Here is a 12,682-nt window from a genome sequence, read left to right as displayed (position 1 = left end):
ATAGAAGGCAGGACAGATCAGGGAAAAAGGCATTCAGAATGCATGCTGTCTTGGGGTGTGGGGTGGAGCTGGGGAGAATATTTGGAGCTCAAGATCTTGTGGAAGTGAATGTTGAAAAATAAAAATCAATCAATCAATCAATCAATCAATTAATTAATAAGTTGCCATAGAAGCAGGTAGGTGGTTCAGTGGATAGAGAGCTGACCTGAAGTCAGGAAGTTCTTAAATCAAATGTGGCCTTAGACACTTAACTGTAATATTGGTGTAATAATAACATATACATTGTATGAGTGAGGATCAAGTAAGATAATATTTATGAAACACTTAACACAGTTTCCAGCACATAGGTGTTTTACATAAATGCTCATTCCTTTTCCCTTCCCTAAGGACTTTTTTCTTTCAGTCAAAATGGAACTCAGAGGAGCATTAGATTTTGTTGTTATCTTTATTAAGAGATAGAATTACCAGCAAATTGAGAATTTATCTCATACTCCATTTCTAATGAAAATAAACTTCCAGCAGATATCCTAAAAGTTGAACTTTCTCATTGCTACTATTTTTTTTTCTGTCCTAAATTTTGTTATCTATTTGATGAAAATATCCATATCCTCACTCTGCTACAGGGGTTAGTAGTATATTACCACTGTGATATCCCTTTTGTCAATCCAATTTTATAATTTTTCCAGCTGTTTTTTCTCTTTCCCTCTCCATTATTATCTTTAACACTGCTGATCAGGTGATGAAGTCCTCTGTGAAATACCATTTCCTAAATGCTCATATTTCATTTCCTTAGTTAATCCACAAATTATCTGTGGATATGCATATTAATGGCACAGATCTCAATGTGTCCATACTTTCTTATCCTGAAAAACTCTGATCTGTATCTTCTATTCCAATATTCCATAATCTATGCATTCCATGTGTGTCCATTGAACGTGCTATAGACTCTCTCAGAAATGAATCATAATATCATAAACTTATAGCTAGAAGGGACACTAGAGGTCACTGATTCTAATCCCCTCATTTTACAGATGAGGATACTGAGGTCCAGAGAAGATTAATGACTTGTCCAAGGCCAATAAGATCAATAAGTCAATAAATGATTGAGAGTATTACCAAGAGGGAGGTGCCCAGCATGGTGGATGAAAAATTTATGGGATGACTTAGATAAGAGTTGTGAAGAATGAGAAGATATAGACAGGATATAGACAGATAGACATGTATGTATCCATGTATGTGTGTATGTGAATCTGTTTGCATGTATGTATATGTACAACTCATATATACCCATCCTAAACAACTCTTATCCAGCTCCTGTGTGTGTACACATACACATATAAATGTATATGTATACAGATTCATGTATGTTTAACATATGTATATATATGCTCACACAGATACACAGAGATGCATATTTATATATCACTTTTTGTCCCTTGATCATTTATAAAACCCTTTTCTCATAGATCTATAATTTAGGCATGGATGCTTTCAGTCTGTAGCCAAGAGTTCATTGTTACAGGATTCTGGACCAGGCTTTGCTCAGGTCAGTCTGTTTGCTCAGAATTGCATCTTACTTAAACACAATGCATTACTCATGGATGTTAAAATTTAATAATTAAAAAAAACCTTTACCATAATAAAGAATTTTAAAGGATATAATTACTAAAGTTAGACTTGATTCTTTCCTTTCCCTCCCCACCCCATGTACTTCCATATTTACCAGGGTAGCAATGTTGAATCAAAAAGACTTCCTACAGGCCATAGTAATTTTCCTCTAATTCAGGAATACCAACTTACCATGGGCTGGGCTTTTTATATAGTCCTTTGCACCAACCATATTCCATAGACAGTTTCCTCATCTTATTTTTAATTTTTTAAAAAAAATTTCTAAATATTTATTTTTAGGCAGTTGGGGTCAAGTGACTTGCCCAGGGTCACACAGCCAGTAAGTGTCAAGTGTTTGGTCTGAGCCCAGATTTGAACACAGGTCCTCCTGACTTCAGGGCCAGTGCTCTTATGTACTGCACCACCTAGCTACCCCATTTCCTTGCCTTCTTAAAGGAACATGATTCCACTTTATATAAAATAAAGGAAGTACCTGGGTCTAGAGTCCAACTCTGGTTCTTGCCATCTGTGTGGTCTTGGTCAGGTACGTTAATCTTATTGGGCCTTAACTGCCTATTCTTTAACATGAAGGATTTGTAGTAGATGTCCTCCGAGATTTCTTTGGCACCAGCTCTCTGATCCTACCATGCTATTCATATTGGACTCATTGCATGTAGAGAGAGTTTTATTTTTTATACTGATTTCTCTAGTACCTAGCACAGTTCATGGCACATAGTAGGCACTTAATAATACTTGTCAATAGCTTTATGAGGTGATCATTTTCTATACTCATTCTCTTCCAAAGTCCCAAGCTTCTATTTTTTTCAAACACCAGTGTTTTTTAGTTGTTATTCTTACTGTAGAACTGTCCTATCTAGAGAATGAGCAAGAGATCCCCGTGACATCTTTGTAAGATAGAATACAATTGACCTAGAGTGTCTAATTAAGTATCTGGATGGTTTATTGTATGTGGCTGTACTTAGGTGTCCATGAGTTGGGGTGTGTGTGTGTGTGTGTGTGTGTGTGTGTGTGTGGGCCTACAGAGAGTCTCAATGCTGTAAGCTGTATTATAATTAGCTCATAGTCTTAAGGCACAACAACCAATCAATCAATGAACATTTATTAAATGCCTACTGCGTACGTAGCACTGTACTAAGTGATAGGAGATGCAAAAAGACAATAGGCAGTCCTTGCTTCAAGGAGTCATGACTTAAAAAGAGAGACAATGTGCAAACAAATATAAGCAAAGCAGGTTATAGATAGGGCCAGTAGGAAATAATGAACAGAGGGAAGGCACTGGAATTAAGAGGGGTTAAAAGGCTTCCTATAGAAGATATAATCAGTCAAGAGCTAAGTGGTGACAACTGCTCTGTTGCAAAGTATATTCTCAGTTACGTCCTTTGATCACAACAACATAACTCTAGAGAAGGAGGGGATCTCGGAAACTAGCTGATCAAACTCTTTTATTTTCCAAATGGAGAAACTGAGGCCCTGGAATAGTGGGGATTGGGTATGGTTACATTGTTCTTGTTGTTGTTTGGATATTTCAGTCATGTCTGACACTTCATGACCCCATTTGGGGTTTTCTTGCAGCAACACTGGAGTGGCTTGTCATTTTCTTCTCCAGCTCATTTTACATAGGAGAAACTGAAGCAAACAGGATTAAGTGACTTGCCCAGGGTCACACATCTAGTAAATGCCTGGGCCAGATTTGAAATCACAAAGATGAGTCTTCTTGACTTTAGGCCCAGCACTCTACCCAGCACTGAAACCAGGTCCTAACTTTAGAGACAGTGCTCTTCCCATTATACTATGATGTCTTTTGTCTCTGAGCCCTTCTTTATACTCTGGGGAATGATTCTACCAAGGTCATAAGATGCTGAGAGTCAGAGGTCTTCAGACCCTGTCATACTGTCTCAGAGAAGATACCCCTTCCCTACATTAGAAGGATAAACTGATATGTCTGAAATGCTTTGTACTCAGGATGAAGGCTGACACACTCTTTAATACCATGAATGATCAAACCTCAACTCGGCTTTCTTACAAATTGGACAATGCAGACTCCGGGCCAAAAGCCAAAGCAACTTCAGTATCAAAACAGTAAGGCTGCCACTATATGGGGGACAGGCACTTTCAGATTCATCATTAGCTACAATGTTCCCTGCAATGTGTTGATAATATTTGTCAATATGAATTCTCATTTGGACTGTTAGAAGCAAATTTATCTTGTCTATTTCATACATGGAAAATGAATTTCTATTAAAATCTAATAGTTTTTTTAGATAATATTTTAAATATGTATACATATATGTATGTATACATATATTCCATATAAATAAAAAGAGAAAAAAAAAGATAGAAAGAGAAGTCTTTGGACAAAAATGAGTATGGGAGGTGTTCTAAGGAGCCCCTAAGGACCTGCCTCCATCTATTGGCAAACATTCCAGGTTATTTAGAATGTTTGGTTACCAAAATGAATGGAAGGTACAGTACATCGTGTCCTCACTGAATCTTTGAGCAGCAGCTGAAGCACTGGAGGTAATCATGATACAAGGGCCTTGGGGAATTGATAGGGAGGGTAGTCACTAGCCATTTTATTTAGGCCAGGCTACTGTTATTGTTTTTTTTTTTTTTTTACTCTTGGTTGGATAAGTTTACGTCAATGCAGCCTGCTCCTGCCTGAACTGAGTTGCAGCCAGGGAAAACCTGAGCTGGAGGTTCACTTTCTGAAATCCATTTACTGCTTCGATATCTCACAGGAAACTCTTGGCTCTGGGAAGACAGATAAATGATGATGTACTTAGTAGAGATGTGGGGACCTATGGGTGAGTAATATAGAATATTCAGTTGGGTGTAATCTTTATTCTATTTTTTTTTCATTTTGATTTTGCTTAACTATTCATCTTTGTCATGAGAGTAGATTTCTATTAGGGAAGGACATTTTTGAAAATTAAAGTGATTAGACATGGTGTCACATGCCTATAATCCCTGCTACTGAGAAGGTGTATTGCTTGAGTTTGACGGCTCTGAATTGTAGTAGGGCTAAAGCTGATTGGAGGTCCACACTAAATCTTACACCAATATGATGAGTTCCCTCAAGCAAAAAGGCCATCAGGAATCCTACAAAGAGGGCAAGCTGGTCCTGGTCTGAAAATGAGCAAGTCAAAACTCTTGTGCCAGTCATTAGTAGGGTTGGGCCTTTGAATGGCCATTGTACTTTTCATGACCTGATCTCAAAGAAATGAAGGGAAAGATAGGGAAGGGAAGTGAAAGAGCAAAGGAAAAGGAAAGGGAAAGAGAAAAAGAAGGGAAAGGGAAAGTGCTGTAAAAAAAAGGGAGGAGGTGATGTTGAAACTAAGACAAAGTGTTATGCTAGTGGAAAAGTTAGTTTGTTGTTGGACAACCTGAATCTGGATCGCAGCTCAGCCACATTCCTATTTGCATGACCATGGGCAGCCAAGCTGGCATAATGGATAGAGCACTGCGCATGGAGTCATGAAGACCTTATTTCAAATCTAGTTTTAAATACGTTATGTGACCCTGGGAAAATTACTTAATCTCAATGCCTCAGTTTCCTTATCTGTAAAATGGGGGGTCATACCTACCTCACAGGCTTGTCATGAGGATCAAATGAGATAACATTTGCATGGTGCTTAGCACAGTGTCTGGCACATAGCATATGTTTTATAAATGCTTGTTCTCTTATTTTCCCCACTGCTGTCAAGACCCAAGGCTCACCCTCTGTAGAAGGAAAGGGACTGATGAGATGATTTCTATGGACTCTTCTACCTCATAAGCTATGATCTTGAGGGAAGGGAAGTAGAAAAGGAAGAGAGAGGATGGGGAGAAAAGGGGAAATAGAGGGGAAGGGGAGGAGAAGATCTAACCAAGTTGCTATGTTAGATGCTGAGGATTCAAAGGCAGAAAAGGAAATAGTACCTGCCCTCAGAGAGCTTAGATTTTTCCGAGTCTATCGCCCTATTCTTGCAGATAATTGAGTTTAGAGTTTCTCATCATTTCTCTAAGTGAATATAAAGTCAACATATGATGCTGACTTCAGCCTTTCTGCATTCATTTTGGCCCAAGGCTCTTGCAAGTCTCATTTGCAGGACAGAACATATTAGTCTTTTTATTCAGCCAGCACTTTGCTTAGAATGGTCCCCAAACACAGCCATCAACCCCTCACTCAACAATGATGAATTTGAGATTTTTTCTCAAGCCAGGTTGCCCATTTTTTTCTTCTTCTAGAAGCATTACAAAGAATACAGGGGAACATTTCTGTTCTGGGTGTTCTGTGCGATGTAAGCAATTATAAGACACACTTTCCCTGGGTGTGGTAGCTCATACTTGTAGTCTCTGCTACTGGAGAGACTAAGGCTGTAGGGTTGTTTGAGCTGGGGGGGGGCTGAGCTATAGCAGGCTAAACCAATCAGATGGTCCACTAAATCTGGCACCAATATGGTGGGCCCCTGATGGAATATGGGCATTGGGTGGGGGAGGCTGGGAAAGATATTAGAATCAGGGGGCCTTAGAAAGAGAGAATTGGCCTAAGTCAGAAACTGATTGGGTCAAGCCTTCTGTGCCAAAAAGCAATGGCATCAGACTGTCTGTGAGCAGAGCCTTGAGCTTCCAGCCTGAGTGAACTAGGGAGACCCAGTCTCAAAGATACATAATTATGGATGTCTATATATAGGTATATATAGATATTTACATATATATATATACATATATATATATATGTATATATATATATATGTAGATAAATGGATGAATGAATGTATGTTGATAGATAATAGATACTGATGATAGACCAATAATAGATTATAGAGAGATAGATGAAAGATTTATGATAGAACAGTGATAAATGATAGATAGTTATAGATAGATGATAGATAGATAGATAGATAGAAAGAAAATTAAAATTAAAAAAGGCATTCTGGCATCATGCAATTTGCAGACTAGTTGGGAAACAAGAGCTTAAAATAATAAACACTTAAAAACAGTAACACTAGAAATTAACTTCAGTATATAAAAAAAAGTCAAAGTGACATTACAAGGCAATAAGAATGAATGGTTTGGGCTCTGTATTCAGTATTAACTGCTTGACCCTAAAGGAAGTCAGTAAACCCCTCAAGTTACAGAAGGTACTGGGTGAGTAGAAGGAATGTTCCTATGGGAATTCTCACACGCTAGTGAAATCACAGTTCTGGTGCAAAAGATTATCAGCAACAGTGAGAACTGTCAGTTCAGAGAAGGGAGATGATCATGTGAATTAGAGTCATCAGGACCAGGGAAGGCTTCACAAACACTGGAACTTGTTGGTAATTCAAGGATGAGTAGGATTGGCATGTGTGAAAGACAGGGTGTGTGGTATTCTTTGTAGTGGCAGTGGGGAATGGTACAAAGGAACAGGGAACATATGAGGACTTCATAGGGACAGAGGCTTAGATAAGTGGAATTCAAGGTCAGGGTTCCCAAGACAGTTAAATGTGAAAAGACAGGTTATGGGTAGGTCACAGAAAGCATGAAAAGCCATGCTAAGGAGTTGAAACTTTGTTCATTAGGCAACAGAGTGCCATTGAACTTTTGAAGCAGTCAGTGACATGTTTATCTTCATTAGGTGATACCCTATACTCTCAAGTCTGGAGGTAGAGAATTCACTAGTGAATACTGATGTCAGTTTAGAAAGAGTCTGGTAACCTAGTCCTTATGGCTCTGCCTGCCTTTTAGTAAGCATACCACTGCTATTGCAGCTATTGCTGTAGTGGCTGCTGATGCTACTACTACTGCTACTACTACTGCTACTACTACTACTACTACTACTACTACTACTGCTACTACTACTACTACTACTACTACTACTACTACTACTACTACTACTACCACCACCACCACCACTACTACTAATCTACAAATAAAAAACAAAAAACACAACATTCATCTATTGTTTTATGGTTTGCAAAGCACTTTCTAAATTTCTCATTAATCCTCAAACCAGCCCTTAGAGATAGATGCTATTATTATCATCTTTTTTTTAAACAAATGAGGAAACTAAGGCATACAGAGTTGAGTGACTTATCTGAGTCTGGATTTGAACTTCATTCTTGCGGATTCCAGGTCCAGTGCTCCATTCACTGCATCATCTAGTTAAACAAGTTTAATTCAACAAACACTTAGATGAACTGCACAGGACACATCAATTCAAGAACAGGTTAGAGACAGAGCTAATGCAGTACCCTGCTCATTTCTCCAATCCTCAGCATCTGTATCCTTTAAACAGTGTTAAACCATGTACATGCACAATCTCCCTGGCTAGACTAGGGAGACAAATGAGGAAATCCACGTTTCTCCTCTTGACAGAATAGTGGGGGACTATGGATGTGTAATGTTGAGTATGCAAATCAGATGTGGTCCCTTTTTTCCTGTTCCATGAAGGCAAGGCAATTACTTCTTTTGTTTTGCATCTCCCACAATGCTTAACATACTGCCTTGCACACATAAGTGTTCAATAAATATTTGATGATTTCATTTGATTGCAACATTTATTTAAGTATAAGCTTGTACCAGACAATATTCCGGGGATACAAACACACAAATGTGACAGTCCTTGAATTTCAAAAGAATATTCCAAGGTGCATCTCTGTCTTTGAAGAAAGCAGCAAAACTCTCTGGATTGGTGGCTTTGCTAAATAAGGCCTGGTCTTAGTGTTAGCTGATGAATCATTGGACCCCTTAAAATTGATGGCTTCCTTTGTTTCCATCCATCTTTGTTGTTATTCAGTCATTTTCAGTCTTCATGGTTCTATTTGGAGTTTTCTTGGCAAAGACACTTGAATGGTTTGCCATTTCCTTCTCCAGCTCATTTTACAGATGAGGAAACTGAGATAATAAGAGTTAAGTGACTTGTCCAGGATCACAGAGCCAGTAAGTGCCTGAAGCAGGATTTGACAGAGCTCTGTCTATCCACCAGGCCACCCACCTGCCCTCTCTGCAAATGCTGTTCCACGTGTTATACTATGTCACTGAAGTTACTTCTTCCTCTGGCCTGACTATCCCCTTTGCACCTCTGTGGTATGCTTTCTCTCTGTCATTAAAACACAGTGTGAAAAGAACTTCGTGGATATTAGTTGTTGCCGTCTAGGAAAGAGAGAGTGTATAAAAACCAAGGCATCTGAAACCAGCCTTTTATATTCAGTTAAAAACTAAGACAGGCACTCATGGGGGAATCTGAAGGATTTGAGATTTCATTAGAGCAGGGAAGTCCTGGTGTGGGAATTCCCTTTAATGACAAGAACTTTGAAATTTAGCATCTATCTGTGACCCTTTAGAATTTATATGGAGTTGTCTTAAAATTCCTGTGCTCATTGATTATTTATGGCAAATTAGCAATTCTAGCCTAGCTGCCTTCTCACTTCAGATTTACCCTTAACTCTCAGCCTCATCATCAGAGAGTGCATGCCCAAGAGAAGGCATACTTATTTTCACATTAGCTTAAGAAAAAAAACATAATTAGGATGGCAAATCTGCTATGGAAAACCTCAGGAAGTATATTCCTAAATGCAGCGCTGATGATCATGAATGAGTTCCTGTTGTAGACAGTCTACACCATTATTCAAGAGCAGCTAGGTGGTATAGTGGATGCAGCACTGTGCCTGGAAGACTCATCTTTCACAGTTCAAATCTGGTCTCAGACACCTACCAGCTACGTCACCTTGGGCAGTCACTTAACCCTGTTTGCCTCAGTTTCATCAGCTGTAAAATGAGCTAGAGAAGGAAATGGCAAATCATTCTATTATCTCTGCCAAGAAAACCCCAAATGGGGTTGCAAGAAGTCAGACATGACTGAAAGGACTGAACAACAACAGCAAATGTGCATATATATGCACATGCATATACATATATACATTCATATATGTATACATAATTGATTAGAGCTATTATTATTTTCACTTACTTCTCTCTGGGCCTTGGTTTCCTCACTTATGCAATGAGGGGGTTGGGTTGACTTCTAACATCCCTCCCAGCTGCAGATCTATGATCCTACAATTCCATGACATGATTTTGAGTCCTAGTACTAACTCTATGATCATAGGCTCATCCTCTTCACCTCTAAAACGAGGATCATCAGAATTGTACCCATAGGGTAGCACTATTGCTCCCTGAGACCTTTTTATTAAATTATTAATTAATGCATTAATTTACTTAGTTCTGTTTTTTCCACTTTGTGCTCTGTTTCCTATTTAAAAAGGTCCCTTTTTTTTGAGTGAACCTCAGAATTAAGAAGTCGCATTTCTTGAAGTGGGGATGATTTGCTCTGATCTTCCAATCTCTTTTAACTATTGGACTGCTTTGACTGATGGCTAGATGGATTCCATGGCAATGGAATAGAATGATGCTGCCTTATCACAATGGTCATTGTTCTGATGACCTTGGCCTCTTTGTTATCCTGACTTCTCTTGCTCTTTTCATTTGACTAAAGATGAAACAAAACAAAAACTTAAAAAGATAATAAAAGACAATGAGGCCATGAATGTGTGTGTGTGTTGCAGGGGAGGGAGTTTTGTATTCCACCAAAGCGTCAATCAGATTTCCACAAAGAATAACACTATTCCAAGGTCATAGATTCTACCCCTACTAATGTACACCATAGAAATTACAAATCAAAAGGATATTTCCACTTTTGGAGAAAAAGTGAGAACTTAAAAGTATGTTTCTTTTGGACAGTGGTCAGAAGCTAAGGGCATTTAAGAATTTATTTTTATATTCTAAGCCACAGTATAGCTTAGAAGGGAGAAATCCAGTGACATTACATTAAAATCTTTGGTTTTGCCAATTCCACATGTTAGCAAATGCCTTGATCTTGTTATAGATTAACTCATAGAAGGGCAGAATATAAAGCATTAGAAAGCTTTGTTTGATGAAATACCCTTGCTTTAAATTGTTGTCTCAAAAATAGGTTTCCTATTTCTCTGTTAAAAAGTCAGGCTCCTTAAGAGCCATATGCTATGCTGTATCTAGTCAGATATTTAAATCATTGATTCCTTATTTAATACCTTTCAGTAAACATCTAGGACTGACCTTGATCCAGCAGTCATAGGTCTGAAGTTAATATCATATGTCTAAGGAGTATAAACAAATACCTTGTTCTAATAAGTGTTTCTTGTGGGTTCCTTTCCAGAAGAACTTCAGAAACACTAATGTTTCTCTGGTAAATGCTTTACAATAATTGAATGTGCAGTCTGGTACTTAACTTACTCTGATTGCTTTCTGTAAACAGACATCTCAAAATGAAATTATAGAGGTTCCTTTCCCCAGCACAAAGAATGAATGGCCTCCAAAAGTTTTCTTAACTGAAAATTCTCTGAGGAATTTTCTTAGCAGTGAAGCAAGCTTTCTGTACTTCAGTAATCAAAGTAGTCTATTGAAGACTTTAGTTAGAGAAAAATCTTAGTGTGTATTTTCAAAATGAGAATCAATGTGCCATAACTGAGGCAGTGATTGGAATCAGGAAGACAGGGGTCCACATTCCACTGCTGAAGTGTTTCTTCACCACCTCTGATCTTCAATGTCCTTAATCTGTAATATGCAAAGTGTGAGAGACAGCCTTGTTGTAAAGCTTATGTGAGATGATATATGTAAAGCACTTTGGAAATGTCACTATTGCTGTTCAGTCATTTTTTTAGTCATGTCCAATTCTTCGTGACCCCATTGTGGTTTTCTTGGCAAGGGTGCTAGAGTGGTTTGCCATTTCCTCTCCAGCTCATTTTACAGATATGGAGCAGTGGCAAACATCATTAAGTGACTGATCCAGGGTCATACAGCTAGTAAGTGTCTGAGGCCAGATCTAAACTTAGGAAGACAAGTCTTCCTGCTTCTGGGCCAACACTCTATCCACTGTGCTGCCTAGCTGCCAAAAAGCTAAGGAAATGTTTGGCTGTATTGAGACGTATGTTGTTGTTCAGCTGTGTCCAGCTCTTTGTGACCCATTTGGGGTTTTCTTGGCAAAGATACTAGAGTGGTTATCCATTTCCTTCTCCAGCTCATTTTACAGTAGAGAAACTGACCCAAACAAGGTTAAGTGACTTGCCCAGGGTCACACAGCTTGTAAGTATCTGATGCCAGTTTTGAACTCAGGTCTTTCTCACTCTAGGCCAGGCACTTTATCCACTATGCTGCCTACCTGCCCAAGAAATATCAGAGCTCTATATAAATGCTTGTTATCATTATTGCTATTATTTTTGTAGTTATTATTAGTAATAACAAACTCTGGACAATTTAATGAACATATCAAGTTAGACAGAATAAAAAGTCAACTATTCTTGACCACAGGATTGAGAGCTTGAAGATAATTTAAAGATCATCTAGTCCCATATACTTCATTTTATAGGTGAGAAGACTATGATACAACCTAGAGTGGTCAACTGAGTTGGCCAAGGTTATGTTGGTACTAAACTGGAGAACTTGGATAAAACAAAGAGTTTGGTCTTGATGAGTTCTCTTTTGACTCGTTCTATGGTCATGTGATCTTTGCAACCTTGGAGACTGTAAAACCAATCCCTGCAAAATTAGGATTGTGAACCCAAGCTCTCTCGATTTAAACCCACTGCTCTTTCCTTTTCACTATGGTTGATTTCAGAACATGTGTGTGTATCTGTATGTTTATACATCCATCCATATGAACACTGCCCCAGCAGTGGAAAAGGAAAGTAAGTTCCCTAAATAAATTTTATAATTAGTATTGGTTAATGTGTAGCATAACAGATGGAGAGCCAGCCTGGAGTCTGGAAAACCTAGGGTTCACTCCTACCTACTAGCTGTAATGACCCAGAGTAATTACCTTAATCTCTCTGGCTCTCCATCAGCTCTCTATGACTGAGTGTCAGGCTTCAGTGTCAGACTGAGTGTCAGTCTTCATGACAGGATGGAGTTTCTACCCAGAGAACTCCTTACTAGCCAATATTGGCCATTTGACAATGTATACCTCTTTGCATATCTCTAGTCCACCCTCTTTCTACCCAGATGGGAGGAACATGCTTCAGGTCAATTCTTTGGAAGAATGGTCTCCAATTTCAAA

General features: G+C 38.5%; 1 protein-coding gene across 3 annotated transcripts in view; it reads left to right on the top strand.

Annotated features, from left to right (window-relative positions):
• The window catches only part of CTNNA3 (catenin alpha 3), a 1,889,266-nt gene that overhangs the window by 1,110,870 nt on the left and 765,714 nt on the right, over positions 1-12,682 (top strand). The gene's annotated exons all lie outside the window — the stretch shown is intronic.

The sequence above is a fragment of the Phascolarctos cinereus genome, unplaced genomic scaffold, assembly GCF_003287225.1.
Source record: "Phascolarctos cinereus isolate Bilbo 61053 unplaced genomic scaffold, phaCin_HiC Scaffold_3;HRSCAF=262, whole genome shotgun sequence".
NCBI lineage: Eukaryota > Metazoa > Chordata > Mammalia > Diprotodontia > Phascolarctidae > Phascolarctos > Phascolarctos cinereus.
This window is presented reverse-complemented; position numbering and strand designations above follow the sequence as displayed.